Consider the following 10,386-nt stretch of genomic DNA (forward strand, 5'->3'; position numbering starts at 1 on the left):
AAACATTCATGCACACTTCCTTGCTGGCCTGGCTGAGTCTCATGCCTCCGTTCCCCACTTCCTCATACCGCACGGTTTAAGAGCTGGAGTGCACACAGTACTTGTATCTGTGTAGTTCAGTCTTGCGCTGGTGATTAATAATTGCGAGCGAGAGCTCTTTTATGCCCGCTGCGCGCGCGCGGAGCTCTTTTACCTGTAAACATTGCTAAAGGATGTACAGATCTTAGAACACAGCGCATCATGACGGAACGGAAGCGCTTAAAGCTTTCAAGGAAGAGTGGAAGATACAGTATTTATGCTTCGAACATGGTGATGAAGTCCATTGTTTGTTGTGTAAAAAAAATATAATTTGCAAAAAAAAAAAAAAAAAAAAAAAAGGCAACATAAAACCGCATTATGAGACGCAATATGAAAAAAGAAATATAGGCATTATTCAGGAGAAGAGGGAAATAAATTAATTTCGGAATTGACATCGAAGGTAAATTAATTTACATTTGGGTCAGTAGATTGTATCTATATTCCTTTTATTTCTTTATTTTAAATGTATTGTTGATGTTTTATTTGTTGCTTGTTTCTGGATATTTACCTTTATTTGACTACGTGTTTCTTTAATTTAGAAATAATATTTTATCTTTGATTGCACTTTAACTTAGGGAAGAGTCGGGTAGTATCGGACATCGGGTAATATCGGACAGTGAGTTTCTTTCATCTACCACACGATAATAGTACCTAATTGACATGGTTACGTTTCTGTGATGTCGCATAGAGAAACGTAACCATGTCATTCAGGTACTACCATATGGTGGTAGATGAAAGAAACGCACTGTCCGATATTACCCGATGTCCGATACTACCCGACTCTCCCCTATACTATTACTAAACTCAAAATGCTAAGTCACTTTTATTCCAATAACTATTTTCAGGATTTTGAGCAAATATGAACTAAACATTTTGAAAACCTTGATGCAAGAAGCTTTTTTAGTAACGTCAATATAAAATACACTTAAAATTATAATTTCAAAACTATTAGGCCTAGACCTAATTGCACCAAATTTTGTACAGATGATATTATTATAGATTATTTATGTAGTTTAAATTTCACAAATTTTGGCCGAAATTGTGGAAGTTTTAAGTCATAAATGATTGACCCCAAAAATTACGATGGCTCTCAATATCTTAATTTAATCAATTTGTTTTTTCGTGTTACGTGCATCTCACAAATTACTCTAAGAAAACTCATTACATAACCACGACTGGAGAGTAAGGACTACATTTTCACAATCACACAATCAATATTGTATTTCAATCAATATTGCTATTATTATTTTTTCAACAAATACTCAAAAGTACTTAGAGATCACACATGTCGAGCAGGTAGACCCTATTAGTTTCTCCTAACCAATTAAGTGAAATATTTACATAATAAATAATTGCTTTTAACAATAAAATTATTTACATACAATCAACTTTTCCTATTTCTCTTTTTGTTCCTAAAAACGCCCTTCCCTTTGCGATTTGTTTATATATGTACATGTATATTAAATAACTTAGTAATTAGCCCTATTACATAGCCAGAAATTTAATAACGCAAGTTATTGTAATAATTGCTGCCTTTATTCGCTGCATGTGCATGTATTGTACATCCCTGTTGTCTACGTTACGACGCTACGTAGTGGATGCGCTATGCGCTCGTGATCAAGGTCGAGCTCTTCTACCATGATTGGGAGCTAATATCATCTCATCCCTGGCGTATTTACTGGAGCAGGGGACTCTGCTACAATGTTTGAAGCTGTTCTTCGTAATCGCGGGTCATGCGAATGTTTTATCTGTGTACCTTCTGATGTCTTATTCGGCTGTTTTTATGTTTCATGAACACTAAATTCATTCCCCTGTCGTAATTGTCTGTTACTAGGCCCTCCATATTCCTTACGTTGGTCAGCATTACTGTTAATATCAGTGGGCATTACGTGAACATTTATGATAATATTTTCTTGTTTGGAAGAGTATGTTTACAAGTATCACCTACCTCTGTACTGCGTTGAAAACCATCATCCGAAGGATTATCCATCTGCCTCAGAAGCTGATATATCTTGCATTGGAGAGGTTTGATTAGCTTCGAGTAGAAAGTTATCACAATTTGTAACAGTATGCTGTTGAACAATTTCATTTAATAATCTATTCCTTTTATGGGGTCGGATGAGTGACGTAGTAAATTGTTTACAATCATGTTTGAAATGTCCTAGCTCACGACACCGAAAACAAACTTGTGTTTGGCCTGAGTGACTTCTCCTTTCTCATCATCCTTATCCATTCCCTACACTACACTTACGCGAATACTTACACATACAATCACCCTAGTACACGACATAACTCTCACAGTTACACATCATGTACAGCGTGGCCCGCCGAAGTGGTGTACAAATTTAAAATGGGTCGCAGCCCTGCTATCTATCTGCAATATGCGGAACACGAATCACGCAAGTGAAGTGGGTAGTCATTAGACACACATTTAATAATGCTGTGTACTTGCCGATTTTCAGTAATGAGGGTATCGAAATGTTAATGTCCATCTTTAAAGTTTTCACTCTATTGATGACAGGTAGGGGATACTGATCCTTCTATTTCGCAGATCTGATATCGTGAATCTGTCCATACTTACTGAAAATATTACTAATAATAAATTATTGTGTTGGGTATTTCAATTGGAAGATTGAAAATTCGCATTGTCGTACTTACAACGATCTGGATATCGTGTCCCTATTCATATTTAAATTTATCTCATTTGTGTTCAGTCAACAATTTAGTAGGTATATAAAGTAACGGAAACTAATTTAAGATAATTACAATGTCTCGGTTATGTAACTATGGTATTAATTTGATCTTTATTAACCCAATAAACATAATAATTTATCTAAAGAAATATGTATTAGTTACATGATATTTGGTTATAAATGCCTTGATTTCGTTCATGTATATATAATATATGTTACATAGATACTAATAGAAATAACTAAAACCAACAATTAGTAGAACTTTATTAAAATATTTTTGTTATCTTTTATTTCATCAGTTATTTCCATTCGCAAACATCAATAATAATGCAATAGCTACTTGGTAATATTTAGTATTTCTTTATTACCTCCTTGATTATGTATCGTACAAATACTATAGCAAAACAATTTTAATGAAGTGCCTATCAATTTTTATATGATTAAGGAAATTCAATTTTATATAAACAAAACCGGGGCATCTATAAATATTGGCAAAGGAAGAGAATGAATAACATTTTATAATATATATCGAGTATCGTATAGTCAGTGATCACAAATCTGTGAAATTGACAGAGTCAAATAATGCATGTAAAACAAACAACAGGTACATAAAAACAATTAAAGTATCAGAAACACTCAACAACATTAACATTAAAACACTCATTAATATCATAAAAAGGTTTCTTGATCAACCAACCAGAGACAAGTCTGTTAAGAGACTTCCAAATTGAAAACATGTGTCGAAAATTTATTTGCAATTTTCAAAGAGACAATAAAATAATTATTCATTGGTTTGGTTAGCCTACAATTAAGGTATATCAAGAAGATCACGGTTTTTGGGATTGTATAGGTGAACATAATTCTTATGTGTTAACATTTGTGAATTGTCTTTGACAAAATGTAGGGCTTGATAAACATACAGTGACGTTACAGTCATTATTTTTTCATTCACAAATAACGGTCTGCAGTGTGCCTTCATTGATGAATTTGTTATAATTCTAATAGCTTTCTTTTGTAACATAAGAACTTTACTAATATAAGAACCTTAACTTATTAATATATACATTAAGGAACAAGTTATATTATTAACTAAAAGCAAATGGTTCAACCTATGAAAGTAATTATTGTAGGTGGGCATTTTTATTGTAGTGGTGAAATAAGGTCGAAGTGTTTTTATTTTTTTACCATAAAAAATATCATACTGCATTTTAAACCTCTATGTATGTGATTCAAATTTTTGTTAAAAGTACGTGCTTAGCGATTGTGTGTTACGAAACAAAAAAGAAACTGTAACTTCTCCAGGAAATTAGGAATGTCTAGGATTCTTTTAAAATAACTATTTCTATAGCAAAGTAGCTATTTTGCCTTGTTTTGATAGCGACAAGATATCGTCAGGTTCATCAAAGTGGCTTAACTCCGTCCAATGGTATTAACATGTGTGTATCTACTCTGGTCTTCTGTACTCGTTGTTTGTGACGTCTTCATCCTTCGTTCCCATGTAACAGTATCCCAAGCCTATAACTTCGGTCATTGTTTCGTTGTCGGCAATGGCAATTTGGGATCGTGTGTTGCTGCAAAGTCACTGTATTGACAGTTCTGGTAAATGGAGAGCGCTCGCCAGCTGAACGAAGTCGAGTGAAACTGATTGTGAAAGTCGACTAAATAAGTGCTGAGCCTGAAAATTGAATGTAAAATAAGCGCAAGATGATGAAAAACTGTGGCGATTTGCAACAATGCTCTCCACGAAACATGCGGAACAAAATGTTGAGTAAAGGACAAGACAGCATGCAGCTTTGAATATTTTATTTTCTTTTACGTCACAGAAATTTAAATTACACTTTTGACCGCTCAAAGTCTATCTTCTATGGAGAGTATGAAGGGTCGGATACCAAACATTTAGTTAAAAAAACACAACTCTAGACACCATGAAAAGGAAGAAAATCATTAAATAAATGCAAACTACTAGGGTTAGTGGAGTGTTTTTATGGTATTATGCAATTTTTTTTATAATCGATGTTTAGATGTAGACTAATTTTCTATTTTTGCCTGAAATACATTTCGTGTAGACATTTCTGTTTGTTATATGAATGTATGTTCATTTAGTATATTTATAATGGAGCTAAATTCAATTCTGGATATTGAACAAGGGATAAAATGAAACAACGTGCTAAGTCAGGTTTTAATAAGCCTTAATTATTATGCACTCAGCAAGCATACAAATATTAAAACTTGATGCAATCATATGGTTTGACTATGTAAAACTACCCCGTATTCCCCTAAAGATTATTAATAAAATGAAACCCAAAAATGAACAATTCAAATAAAATATTCTCCTAAAGTTGGTTATCTAAACTTTGGCTGTTTTATTTGAGACCTCATGTTTCTACTCGTAAGTTCTGGTTGAGTGGAAGAGATGCCTTGCAGGCCATAATTCCACCAGATGAATAAATGAATTTTCGAATAAGTGAAATAATGAATGAATTAACGAATGGATGTGTGAATGGATGGATGGATGGATGGATGGATGGATGGATGGATGGATGGATGGATGGATGAACGGACGGATGGATAGATGGATGGATAGGTGGATGAATATAAACGGAAAAATCCTGAAGGTAAAATTCTTTACTCGGAAGCCAGTACGAGACAGAGTTGCAAAACAAAAGATGTAGTAATTATCCTGCTAGCCTTTAGTTAAGAAATTCTCGGGCTAAAGTGTTCATTTAATACTAAAACAATGCAATATCCATTATGGTTTCATTCGGAAAAAAGTGAAGCTGTGACTTCCGTGCAGTACACTTGCAATACGAGTACAAGAAGGAATAATGTATCTAGACTTGCATGATTCAACTATCCTATAAAAATGGACTATTTCTCGCGATATTGACTTTATACGCTAAATAATCTTCTGCAATTGAAAACTTCGTCAAATTAACTATGCCAATTACTATTATTAGCACTATAACTATGTACATTAGGCCTAAATATTATTATTGTTACTAAACGAGTTTTGAATTGGTACAGATCTGCGAAATGAATTCCTACCTGTGCAATTAATAATATTAAATTTGTTACTAGTGTAAATCGAAAAATTTCTGTCAGTAATATGTGTGATGGGTGTATGAAAATATAGGCCACTATTTCTATAGTAAACAAGAAAATTTATTTGATTGAAAAAACTATTCCATGATCATAACGAATGTTAGGATAAGATCGGGAAGCAATGTTAACTTATTGATACCGTTTTTAATTCAAAATTTTATAAGAAGAGAATGAGTTACGAATTTTATAGATTGAATTCCCACAGAATCATACCTTTAGACTTGTTAACTCACCTTAGATAAGTAAGTAATGTTCAGATGTCACTACAGAGCTTTAAGAAAGTTGTAAGACAACATTTCATCATTTCATTTATTGTATTCCATAGATCTTACATTGGTATTGAAGCTTTAAGAAGTGGAACAAGTCAAGATTACAATTTCGGCGAGATGAAGTGAGGTGAGGCCGAGGACTCGCTATAAACCAACCGGCATCCATCTCACGGAGGGGGGAAAACTTCAGAAAAACCATGAAATCAGACCAAATAGGGATCCAACCGAGGCTCGAGCGCAGCTCCGGATCAACAGACCAGCGAGTCTGTCGACTGATATATGTTGGTGGCTCTACAAAAAATATACAGTTCATAGCAATCAGATTATTAAATTTACAAAGCTAAACAATTAATGATCAGTAGAGATGGGAACGATATATCGGTTTTTACGAAATACCGATATTTTCGTTTCGATATAGCAATATATGGATATCGAAATTTTTATTCAATATATCATAAAATATATCGATTTTCTCATAAATTTGTGGACTTTTTTTTGTGGAATCATTATCATTATCAACAACAACAAAACCGACACTAGACAACTCCGATAATTCCGGAGAGATGGCGCTACTGAAGGTGGACAGTTACATAATTGTGCAACCTCACTCAATTGGCTGGATTGGAATGCGAATTCAGACTGTTTAATATGGAGCACCAAATTCGAAATGCAGCGTGTGCGAACGTGAGATAGACGGGAGGTTTATCTACTACTGTTTTTATATTGTTATTAATGTTCTCCAAGGCAGGAACAACTCCCACCCTGAAAGGGTGACCTCAGAACGGGTATCAAAACTTTTATTCCTATATTCTGAAATGGAAAGCGAAACAAGGATTTAATACCGTTGTAACATTTATTTACGTCTATGATTTCTATGCACAACCTAGTGCTGACATCCTGTTTTCTTATATATTTTAGTGCATAAAAATTCTATCCTTATAATCATCACCATTGTTGTTTGGAATTTTGGAGTGTAACAATAACTTGCAATGGGAACTTACTATAGAAGGATTGTATCAAATCAACTGTAAAGTTCGTTAAAACTTGTAACATTCTAAGTACGGTTTACTTACATTTAAAAATAATTACAAGTTCTGTTTACTTACATTTAAAATGATTACGTTGTATTACGTTTTTAGGTGGAAAAAAGCATTATATCTGTGTCCTGGATTGAATCCTACTCGTATATAACATTAGAATAATGAATCGTGTTCCAATATCAAATACTCAACCATATAGAGTTCACTTAACTCTTTCCCACTATATCATTTAAGCTCCCTTTCCTCCATCATAATTTTTATTTAGGTTATGGTATTCAAAATGTATTGTGTATTGTTACAATTTTACATTTATGCTTTTAACTGTTATGATGTTAATTTCAATGGTAAAAAGGAATATTAAAATATAAGTAATTTTATTGTAATACAGTAAGTAAATGTACGCCTGAAAATGCAATTTGGTTACGGAATAGCGATATATCGATAATCGTTCGATATATCGGTATATTTTCTGCGATATATATCGTTTATCGAAATTAGGTTTGCAATATATTGCAATATCAATATATCGGTATTTAATTTATTTCCTCCATCACTAGTCATCAGTTGAACTATAAAATATAATACATAGAAAGTAAGTTAATTCAATTTAAGACTATAAACAATTCAATTAGTTGAGATATGCGAAAATTGATAATACGTATCATGCAAATTGCTTCAAATTACAAGAAAAAACAATAATTCATCAGTTGCGTTATATAGATTACTATTGAAGTTAAAGCATGTAAAATTCATCAGTCAAGCTATACAAAAATATGCAATACATTTTAAGCAGATTAATTCAATTTACAAGCATACTTTCGTTAAGCTTTACAAAATTGTACAATTCATATTTTTCTACTTTTACCCACTACCAGACAATAATGTGACTTTTATTCTTATTTTGCCACCACACACCCGACAACAATGGGTATTCCACTCACACAACAAAACAGTAGTGGTTATTGCACTCGACACAGTCGCTGTGTTGCAATGACAAGACACGTGTATTATTAAGAAGAACAACAGCGTACTCCTATTTAAATTAATGTTGACAAAGCTCTATGTGCAGAAAAAAACTGTCAGTCCTCGGTTCACAGTCCGCTTGCCTTGGCTAGTTCTAGCTCACTCTTCAAGTTCACTGCACATCGATTAATCACGATGCCTTGTATGCGAGGAAAGAAAGTAGGCATGACAGAAACACAACATATACCCTTTCAAGCAGTTTTAATTAAAAATTAAATTTGACAATGCAATGCAATGATGTTATTTTCTACACACAAACATGTTATTATAAGCATTTGACATTGCAACATTATTAGGTGCCCATCACATGTGACAGCTACAATATCTACTCCGTACTCACTAAAATTTTCAATAGCATGTGTAACAATATTGGCTTGTTCATTACCAAATAGACATTGAATAAAAAAATATCCACATGGAATTTTCCGTACATATTAACAAAAGTACACAAAACAACACATGCCATTTTTTCTGTTAGCAAACTGTCATCTTCAATTTCTGTTCCTATATCAACATATCCAGTTACTTTTACCTCTATATGTTCACTTAAGACTCATATCACAAACACAAGGAACAATGCCTCTTAATTTTCATTTCAATAGCACAAAAACACTGTTGACTGAAACATGGTTCACAGTGAACTTTCATGTACCACACTCGTGTTGTCCGTGGAATTGGTAAAGTACTGTTGAAGGTAGACCTAACATACTCATAAGATTTATGCGAGTAATAATGTAAAGTTAATGCAAATGAACGCAATTCAACAGCATACACATTACTTGCATTATTTTCATTTCCATGTTCGTGAACTGCTCTCTTCACAAGACTGTACGCACCAGGTGGAAAAGTTTTTTCTAAGATGTCTATTGCATTTTCTGTTGGAAGTTTTCACTAGCTAATCAATAATTATTTCACTATTACTTTTAATTGTATTATTCTGCCTCCCCACTTTCTGTTGCAACACCTTAATTTTGTTCTTAGCACTAATTAAACTTTCATTACATTCGTTTAATTTACGTTCCTGCATTCTTTTACGAGGTGTGAAGTCAGTGTTATTCAACATATCATTGTCACAATTATCTGACAAATGCACTGTTTGCAAAATATGTATTGTGTTCTAATGACTCATTAGAATCATTCCTATTTGTACTAGGTGTTTCTTCCATTGTATTGATTGTATGTGCACACTAATTTGTAGGTTTTCGAGAACGTTTTGGACCAGTTTGCAAGTATTTAGGAAATGACAGACACACTGAGGAAATTACTCCATCTCACAGTCTTCGAGTTTGTCCTGTGTAGTCCATATCTTCAGGACGAAAATGCTGGGAGCAGACTGCTGAATATTTCGTTGGCTGCCATCCTTCTCTTCTTACTGCCTTAATCCATACTTCCCTTAAATCTCTTTTTGAGGTTTCATTTGGAAATCTGGAAATTAAATTGGGAATAAACAACTTAAATTACATTCAATATATTTATATATTTTCTCTTAGGCCACCAGTTTCGAAGAGGTTAAGTAGGCCTAATGTTATTTCATTTTTAAGCGCAGAATATAATTGCATTAACCCTAACAGTTTCGGAATTTATCCTAGAATACACATAATTTTAAAATATTAGCAACTAAAGCAAATTTAAAGAAAAAATCTGACAATGGGTTGTGATATTCGTTACAATTTACAGTAGTGTTATTTTACTTACCTATGTAAAGATACGTTTTGCGCCTCTTGAGTTTTTTGTCGTGTAGTGTATTTGAAATGATATCCCCAAACAACACAGTGGTTCACCATTTTACTTTTTTTCACTACAAAATATGGCAAAATGTCGAATACATCACAACTTTCTGAAATCACGGATATGTAAGCTCAGCTCAACTGTAGTTGTTGGGTGATCACAATATGGCGTTGGCACTGCTTCTCTTGCCGCACTACCCCCCTGACGAGGCTTCAGTGCCTCCTATGGTTAAAGATACGGCATTACCGATCTATTTACTATATATCTGTGAACGCCACGCTTCATCACGAATAATAACGAACATCCAGCTTCCGAGCACGTGAATTCTTTCACGTAAGCGCGTTACTTTCGAGCTGTACTGCGTTGCATGTGGTTCTGTGCATTCTCGTGTTTTTTGGTTTTTCATCCATTTCCAGCTTTATTAGACCTATCATTTCATCAATTCCCATTGTT

Source organism: Periplaneta americana, chromosome 13 (genome assembly GCF_040183065.1).
Source record: "Periplaneta americana isolate PAMFEO1 chromosome 13, P.americana_PAMFEO1_priV1, whole genome shotgun sequence".
Lineage (NCBI taxonomy): Eukaryota > Metazoa > Arthropoda > Insecta > Blattodea > Blattidae > Periplaneta > Periplaneta americana.